Source organism: Otolemur garnettii, unplaced genomic scaffold, assembly GCF_000181295.1.
Source record: "Otolemur garnettii isolate 467f Iridium unplaced genomic scaffold, OtoGar3 scaffold00055, whole genome shotgun sequence".
Lineage (NCBI taxonomy): Eukaryota > Metazoa > Chordata > Mammalia > Primates > Galagidae > Otolemur > Otolemur garnettii.
In genome coordinates, this window is record NW_003852450.1 from 10,874,714 (window position 1) to 10,884,713 (window position 10,000).

Here is a 10,000-nt window from a genome sequence, read left to right on the forward strand (position 1 = left end):
AACCTGCCACCTCCAGCATATGGGCCTGGCACCCTATGCCTTTGAGCCACAGGAGCTGCCCCCAAATTCTCTTCATCATAGTTCTACTCTCCACATATGGAATTATTACAAATAACTTGATTCTGGGTACAGATATGCTGACACTGTACCTGTTCATGTTTTCTATTATTTATAAAACCACACTAAATGCCCCATCTTATTGTTAGATTTCTAATAATGCCTGTGCTTAAAAATCAAAATGGTAAGAGAAATATCTGAACCTCCCAAATCATAAATGCTGATACTGCTCTCAAGAACTGCTAGTCATGAGGAATTTGAGATAACTCAAAGATATGCTGGGAAGAGCCTTTTAAGTGTTTTAGATCTTTAAGAAATTCCTGCGTTTTTGTGTAAGGACACAGAGAAAGAATAATGCCTGTACGGTGCTAGTGATTTAAATAAAGAAAATCCCCCACATGGAGACACACAGGAATCTCATCTCTCGGTAATCAATGTCTCCTTGATGGAAAAAATACCTTAAAAAAAAATCAAGAGAGGGAGGGAGACGAGAGTAAGATGTTCGTAAGATCTTTAGGAAACTGTAACTAGATAGAAAGTACACGGATAGAAATATGCTACCCAAAAATCACAAATATTTCATCAAACTCACAATTAAATTAATTTAGGATTCAAATTAACTTTTGTTTTTGACTGAAATCTCAATGATATCAAAAGTCACTCCTTAAATACTGCGAGAGATAAGTATGGACAGCACATTCAAGACAATAAAAATCCTAAGCCAAATATATTTACAAATACATTTAACTGGAAATTCAAAACATCTTATTTTTCTTTTTCTTTCAGCCAACATATCAAGACAAAAATAAATATTGAATCTTTAGATTAAGTCCTTTCAAAACAGAGATTCAAAACTGTCTGATAATTTATAAGAAAAGACAATATGTATGGGGGGGGAATTCTGGATTTTATAACATGTACCGGTATGTTTTTAGAATGTATCTTTTTCAGTGCTACCAAAATCTCTTCAGGGTTTATTTTATTTTATTTTATTGCAGTTTTTGGCTGGGGCTGGGTTTGAACCTGCCACCTCTGGCATATGGGGCTGGGCGCCCTACTCCTTTGAGTCACAGGCACTGCCCATCTCTTCAGGTTTTTATCTCATACTTGGTAACAGCAAAATTATTTGCTGTGACTAGGGAAGTAGTGGCTGATAAATTCTTGACATTATCTGAATCGTTTTAAAAGCTTTTTCCATCATGTTAAAATTTTGCCAAAATTATTCATAGTTAATGAAACTGAAAAGGATAACGCAGATATCTTAAAAGGGAATCCTTCAAGGAACTTTTAAAAAAATCTTTAAAGAGGCTTATGTCAAATTACTAGAAGAAAAACCACTTCAGATGCAGCTTATACACCAAGGGAGTCTGACAAACGTGGTGTATCTCATTTTAAATAAACCATATAAATATGAAAATCTTAACCACACACCTCCTGGTCCACACCAGTTTTCAAGGGGCTAAATAAACTGAGCATCATTTCCTGAACTTGAGTAACCCTGTTGTCATATAATACGTCCTCCTTCCTTCTTTTGATCTCACCCTGTATCAGGTTTGTTATTCCCACCGTTCTCCCTCCGCTTGAACCCTGGCACTATCCTGGCTGCTCCACCCTTCTATTCTAACTGCCCAGTGAGTGCGCGGATCCTCTGCGGCCTAACTCCCTACGCCACATACGAGTATTTTGCTTATCAGCCTGAAAGTTTCTGGTTCTCCTCCTGGCTGACTGGTAGACAAAGACTTTGTCTTCTGATGCCCAGCTCATTAATTAAAGGGGGAGAAGGGAGGTGAAGCGGTTAGAAAATGCTGTGCCCCCTAAAATAAACTCAAATAATTCATCTCCACCACTAGTCCTTCCCTGCCTAAACACAAAAAAGCTCTAAAGGGTGGAGAGGTTGAAGCGAGGAGGGGGATACACAGTAAGCAAGGTGAGCCCAAGATGAGTCCTCTGCTGCTGACAGAGCTCTGCTGCCTCTAACACCTAGTGCCCTAATCCAGTCTGTCAGCCCTCCTCTCTCATCCTAATGCGTCCCCGTGTCTGAACTGGAAACTAAGACAGTGCTCAGTTCCCTTCCTGCAGATTCCTTAAGCCCACTCAAGTGATGCCAAGGAACTAGACACTAGTTTGTGTTACTAATTATTCAATGACTGCTAGAAAAAAATCCTGTGTTTCCAAGGGGATGAATGTCAACCCTCAGGGCACTATACGGTACTCAAACTTCCGGTCCAACAGTAAGCTTTCTTCAATGGGTTTCCTTAACAACATTAGAAAATTAGAAAAGTCAGTGTGAAATCCATCTTTTGTTCAGATTTTGTGCGAGCTTGGAGCTTAGCAAAGCTGTCAGAAGAAGCCACCAGACGGAGGTACACTGGGCTGAGAATGTGTGCATAGGAGAAGAATGTGTCAGATGACGAAGCCACCCAACGGAGGTACACCGAGAATGTATGCATAGGAGAAGGGAAAAATCCAAAATCATAACTGAGAAACACGTCAAAAGGAATAGGAACAAAAGGAGCAACGGAAGGGAACAAGAGGACGTCTGGAGAGGGAGGAGAACCAAGATGGTGACCCCACAGAAAACAGAACAGGCAAGTCTTAAGAATCTGAGAGTACTCAAGTAACACGTTTTGTGGAGAGATCAGTAAGAAGTGAATTGGTGATGTCTGTAGGCAAAAAAAAAAGGGAGGCTGGTGCAGGGAAAATAGGGCAATTGGTAAACAGGGCTCACAGGAGGCAAAAGGGAAAGATCTCCTCCTAAGAACAGGCAGAGTTAGGAGAAGATGAGTTGGGACAGCTGTGCAGTCACAAAAGCTGTGGACAGCAGAGACTGTCGCTGTCAAACAGGTGCTAACACGAGCTGCTCAGTGTTGAGTACACACACCCGCTGAGGGGAGGTTCGTCTCAGACTGCAGTTACAACATATTCAGGTGGCAAGTGTAAGAGAATGAATTTCCAAAGAAAGGTAATCAACCTGAGCCCTCTGTGCTGTGGGTCTCGGGAAAGTGACTACGTGTGAACAGAGAATAAAGAAATCCATAGAAGAGATAAACAATGTTGTGGATTAGCAAGAGAGAGGAGATTCTAGCGTGGGAGACCCACATCACTGAAATAACTGACCAGGATCCAAGGAAGGTAAGAAAACAGGTTGGAATCAGATCCCAAATGAGAGTATTGAGACTATGGAATGATGCCAGGTAGTCAGCAGGAGGTTAAGGAGCAAGTTGGTTTCAAGACAGAAAGGGAAACAGATGGGAACTGTAGTTAAAGAGGCACGGGGGCAATGGGAGACAGGTAAAGTGTTGGGAAAGCCATGACAGTCAGAGAGCTGACTGAGTGCCACGGTGCTGGGCCTGTTGAGAGCCCAGGAGGCCTGGTCTCAGTAGAGCCGACATGGTACAGGAAACGGATGAAGGGAAACAGAGCAAAGGACCTGCCTGCCCCCAAAATATATATATAATGACATATGATATATATACTATAAATGTACATAATAAAATGTAATACATGGTATATAATATAAATATATATGATATATGTAATGCTGACATATATACGTAATGTAGTGTGTGGGTGTGTATATACGTGTGTGTGTGTGTGTGTGTGTGTATAAACACAGTCCGGCAGACAAGGAACAATGATGGGGAAAATATCTAGCTGGGTAGCGCTGCCTTCACAGATCGGGGAGTGAGATATTGTTGATGTAGAAGTAAGTCTGAAGCAGGAGCAGAATTAATTTGCATGAAGATGATTCCACTGTACCCCAAGTCAATAAAGAAAAAGCACCTTACATCTGAGAGGCTTGTGAGGAACGTGGGGATGTCACAGACAAAGCAAGATCAACGTAAAGAATAATAACTGAAGAACTACATATGAAACAAAGGTCATGGATGTTGTCTCCTCAAGTGTCCACTGCCTCCAATGCAGAAGTTACCTCATTTTAATGCTTTTTTATATTATTCTGGCTCTAATGTTTACAAAGTTTTCAAAAGCTTGTATTTTGTAATTCTTACTCATATTTCTAATAATATTATTTAATAGCTGAAATTTTTCATTAGGAACTTTGGCATTATTGTTATTATACACCGAGGACTATTAATCCATTTTTTACAGAATGGTCTGTCAATCTTTAAAAAAAAAACACATACCAGAGTTTATCACTCACCAGCTTAAACTCCTTTAATGGCTACTGATTACCTCGATAACACCATAGTACATTACATATAAACTCCTCTCCATGGCCTACAAACAAATCTGACTGTCCTCTAGCTCCACAACCCTGTGCTCTTTCCCTGCCTTACTGCATTTACTGGCATCACAACCCTCTGCCGCGGTGTCCTCTATCCACAGGCATCCTGCTGTTCAGGGCCTGAACCTCGGCTCTCCACACCTGGAACCTTCTTAGTCCTACTGTTCAGAGGCTGGCTCCAGATCCTCCACCTCAGCTTACATTTCACATCCCTAGAGAAGCTTTTGCTGGACACTCTCCTCTGCTGAGTTTGCCTCTAATACCACACCATGGCCATTTCCTTTTTGGCTGTAATTATTTCATTTATTGTCTGCCTCTCCCACAAAAAGTTTGAACTCAGTTACTGTGTTGTTCAGTACAAAGTCTGCCATGTAGCAGGTCCTCAGTAAAGATTAAATAGAACATAATAAGACCTTCAACAGCATAAATGAAAAAGTCACTCTAATTATTTTTGTTTGCCTGCCCTGAGCTGGCCATTAGAAGAGTTTATAATTTAAAATTTTTAAGATCATCTATACAGTCAAAACTTGCATTACCTTAGTAACAACCCTAAAGTATATAAGATGCCAAAGAAAATTCTGGAAAATAAAAAAAAAAGGCAAAGGAATAAATTATTTCACTAATGTCCACTGTATCATTTAAACATTTTTACATTAGCAATCTATTTGAGCCATATATGGTGATTCATTATAACCTCAAAATGTTAACCTCAATAAAACTAAAAATTTACTATATTTCTTACATGCTTAGAAATGCTTCAATGAGATTCGAAGTACAAATAAATAAAATTATGAAGCTTTAATTTTTAAGATAAAAGACCATGTGACTTTGACAAGTAAAACTAACATCAATTTACTAAATTGTTCTCCAAATTTTTTAATGTCATTAATGGATTATTCTTGCAAATGCATCTTAATTTGCATTTATTCAAATAAAAATTGAAAGCGTGAAAGGAAGTCTATAGAGATTAAATGATGGAGTTCATAAAAGCTTCAAGATAAATTCAGTAATCACACTGAACAATGAAAAACAGACTAATATATGGCCATAGAGATGATGGCTCCATAAAAATCACTCTGTGTTATGGAAGAAGCAATCATTGTCCATAAATTTCTGATTTCATGCAATCCCAATTTCTAATTACATGCAAACACCAATGACCTAGACTCTGAAATTAACACACATAAAAAGTAAGTTACACTTATTAATGTAATTTCAAAAGTTATTTTCTTGACAAATGCTTTAAAACAACAAGCAAACTTAAGTATAAAAAGAAAGCAGGCTCGGTGCCTGTGGCTCAAGTGGCTAAGGCGCCAGCCACATACACCTAAGGTGGCGGGTTCAAATCCAGCCCTGACCCGCCAAACAACAATGACGGCTGCAACCAAAAAATAGCCAGGCGTTGTGGCAGGCGCCTGTGGTCCCAGCTACTTGGAAGGCTGAGGCAGGAGACTCGCTTAAGCCCAGGAGTTGGAGGTTGCTGTGAGCTGTGAAGCCACAGCACTCTACCCAGGGGGATAGCTTGAGGCTCTGTCTCAAAAAAAAAAAAAAAAGAAAGCATACTTTCAAACGTAAGTATAAAAGGAAAGCATTCCTTTTAGGAAGATTTTTTGAGATCACTAAGATTAACAAGTTGAATTTGAAGAAAACACACTATCACTTTGTAAATATATATTATATATATACATTCTCTCTCTGTATGTATATAAAAATATATATATACACACACATTATATATAGAGAGAGAATTATTTAAAAAACATTCTCTCTGTCTGCATATATATATACATATATACACACACATATATATGAGAGAGTATTATACATTATATATATATGTGTGTGTATATATAGATGTATGTATGTGTGTGTGTGTATATATATATATATAGAGAGAGAGAGAATGTATTTTAGATTTTCATTCTAAAAAAAATAAAATACTCCCTGACAATGGATGTCACTCAGCAAAATGTGTTATTTGAAAATATAACTTCAGAGTAAGCAAAGAGAAATTAACCATTAACGAATTAAGGATCAAAATACCACTTACTTTTAAAAAATTAAGGCAAGAACAGTCAAAGAACTGAGAAACAACGAAACCCAAAATCCATACTACTGTAACTCCATGTCACTAGATTGACAAAATAAAAACCAATTCCAATTACATAGCTCTAATCAATGAGCTAATGAATACAATAAAATAGAGACTACCTGAACCAGACCAAAACAACTCTTTTATAATCTTCTAACACAAAGAAAGGAAGTTTAGAGACCCAACTAACATTCTCTGTGAGGTCTGTTAAGACTTTCCCAGTCAAAGCAGTTCAAGGCTGCTTCCACATTGTGGATACCTTGATTTTAGAGGTGTCCTTTTTGTACCCCAGTTGGAATCCCATGAGTCCCATTGTGTTTATCTTAGTCTTCCCCATGTCATACACTGACCAATGAACATTAGGTGATCAATAAGTAATGGTAGAATGAATTCAATGATCAACAGAAAGGGAGGGAGAGAAAAACGAAGTTGATACACAGAATTTCAAAACTGTTACATCAGTTAAGCCATCATCATTCTTTTTCAAAATAAACCATGATGGAATCCATCTACATTTTCAAAAAGACTGGTTAACACTGCCATGGACTGTAGCCTCTCAGATCCCTTTGTAATATCAAAGAAGTAACATGCATTCAGTACACGTACTCTTCTCTCCACACACAGGCAAAAGGCAAGCCTGCAGAAAAGTCTCCAGAGCTGGCACATATTTTTTCAAGGCCCTAAATAAGTGAACTAGATGGTGTGGGACAAAGTAAGGAAGGGCCTTGTGAACTAAGCTGAGGACTCTGGATGGTAGTTCTAAAGCAGGCGTCCTCAAACTACAGCCCATGGGCCACATGCGGCCCACTGAGGACATTTATCTGGCCACTGGGTGTTTTTGCTGCCACTGCTTGTCCTTTTAAACTATAGTCCAGCCCTCCAACGGTCTGAGGGACAGTGAACTGGCCTCCTGTTTAAAAAGTCTGAGGACCCCTGTAAAAGTATCTCATCAGGCTCGGCACCCCTAGCGCAGTGGTTATGGTGACAGCCACACACATGGAAGGTGGCATTTTTGAACACGGCCTGGTCCAGCTAAACAACAATGACAACTGCAACAAAAAATAGCTGGGCATTGTGGTGGGCGCCTGTAGTCCCACCTACTCGGGAGGCTAAAGCAAGAGAATTGCTTAAGCCCAAGAATTCGAGGTTGCTGTGGGCTGAGATGCACAGCACTCTACCAAGGGCGACATACTGAGAGTCTATCTCAAAAATAAATAAATAAATAAAGTATCTCATCAAAGATGTGCAAGCAGAGAAACGAATTATAACAGCAATACTTTGGTATACGAAATCAACCAAAGTATTCAAGAAGAATTCTAGCAGAGCTGGGGACGGTAACAAGGTGGCCTTAACATAACAAGTTGCAAGAGGAAATGCAATATTTGGTTCTTTAAGGAAGTTTTTAAAGACTTGGGTTAGTATTCCTCAAAAGGGAAAATCCTCTGGTTAACAATATTTTAAAACAGTCTTATTTTAAGCCGCAAAAACGGCTCTTTTAAAGGAAGAACCCTCAGATTGTGTGTGCAGCTCAAATGTAACACAACTTGAGAATCAATACCAGGTCTGTAATGTAAATGGATTTCTACCCACAAAAGTTTAAGACATCGTTCCTAATTAATTAAGCTACCAATATCTTCCCAACGGCATGTTTCAATTCCACATAGAAGATGCCAAAATGTCAACAGGTAACAAAGCAGACAGGACTGTCAGAATCCCAAAGAATAAACTCACTTCCCACAGTGATCTGCTGTTATCACGGTGTGACTTGCAGGCAGGGGCAGGAGGACACCCACTCAATAAAGAGTGGAAATACAGCTGTGCAAATTAACTCACGCCTCCTCAAAATTCCAATCAATAGAAAGAAAAATGCAGGCCAAAGCTTCTTTTTCTTCCTCCCTCTGTCCATTCCTCCCTTCTTCCTTCTTTCTTCCCTTTTCTTTCTAAATATTTCTAATGACAAAGTTCTGCAATTAAAAAATAATCACTGCAGACAGAATCGAGCTGTCTCTTTTCCACGCTAGGAGTCAATGAGAAGGTGGAGAAGTGAGCAAACAGGCTCCAGAGAGCTCCAAATGGACTTCTCAGGCCGCTATCCTCCCAGCCCGACTCCCTGCGGCAAATGGGCTGCTATCTTCTCTGCAGTCTATCTGTATGTTGAATTTATAATTTTATTTTGAAAATAATGAATTTTGAACAGCCTTACTCTACTTGAGAGTCTACAGTGAATCCTCGCTTGCCTACAGTTCAAATTCCCCTGTCTGGCTCCCGCATTCTCGGCAATCTGGTCTCACGTTTATAGCCTGGCTTAAGTTCCAATTCCGCCAATTCCTACAGCTCCCATTGACATCTCCATTCTGTGAGCCCCTATTTAAATCAGGAAATCATGTCACAGAGTTTAACAGTCAATTGTTCTAGATAGACTCTTCTTCCCCTGGAGGGCAAGAATAGACCATTAGTTTCTTTTAAATTTCCCTCCCTGTTCAGAGATCACAGTAAAAATTTAATACATTTAAAAAATGAATCAGAGTTCCTTTGTGAGGGAATAATGATCCCAAAAGCCATCTGTTTCATAAACACTAATATTGACATTCCATATTCTGTTTTCTTGAGCTCTGGGTGGCATTCTAAAAGAGAGAAGACTGCAATTATTATATGCTGATGGTGAAAAAATAAACTAATACAACTTGGGGAAAAAAATTCAGCATTAATGTGTAGTGGCTTTTTCAGTCCCATTTTAAGCACGAACAAAAGAGACATTCTTGCATTTATATACCAAGAAAGAAACACACAGAAAAAAATCACAGCAGTGTTGTTTGTAATAATAAACAACTGTAAATAAGCTAAACAGCAAGCTACAAGAATAACCGAACATACTCACGCAGAAAAGATAAATGTGATGCTATTTGAAAAAAGAAAGTTGTGTGCATGTGTGTGTGTGAGATATACACACTAAATCTGCTGCATTTACATTAAGTTCAAAAATGCAAAAGTAAACAGTAGGCTTTTAGAAATTCAAATTGATGTAGGAAAAACTATAAAAAAAAAGGTATGATAAACACTAAATTCAAGATATGGTAAGCTCTGAGGGAAAGTTGAGTGGCAGACACAAGTCAAAAATATATTCAAGGTTATTTCTTAAGCTGAATTGTGGCTAGGAAGGTGTCTCTATTATAGTTGTATATATTACACACATGCCATATAAAATCTTTCATAAACAGTTAATATTTCATTTTTTAAATGTAAATAAATCTGTTCATTTCTGGAATGGGTGTTGTAAGTAAACTGATCACTTTAAGATGTTTTTGTTTTTTTTTTTTAAAAAAAAAAAGGAAAGAAAGAAAGAAAAGAAATTTAGATTTCCCAGGTCCCTGCAGAAAAATATCAGGATTGCATAGAAAAATGGGAAGTCTATGACTGATGTGAGCATCAACTACACTCATTGGGAAAGGGAAAGAAAATCATACGCTGTCCTGCACACTCTAAGGCAGAAAAACAAGTACTTTCTGGGCAAGGGATCTCATTAGGGCAGGCAAAACTTGCAGGGCTCTGGCAAGGGAATATTCTGGGGTAGCTGAGTAGAATTAGAACAGCAGTCTGAGGGCAGG

At 38.7% G+C, this 10,000-nt stretch overlaps 1 protein-coding gene across 1 annotated transcript in view; it reads right to left on the reverse strand.

Moving 5' to 3' along the window:
* The window catches only part of NEK7 (NIMA related kinase 7), a 148,119-nt gene that overhangs the window by 61,946 nt on the left and 76,173 nt on the right, over nucleotides 1–10,000 (reverse strand). The window lies entirely within an intron of this gene.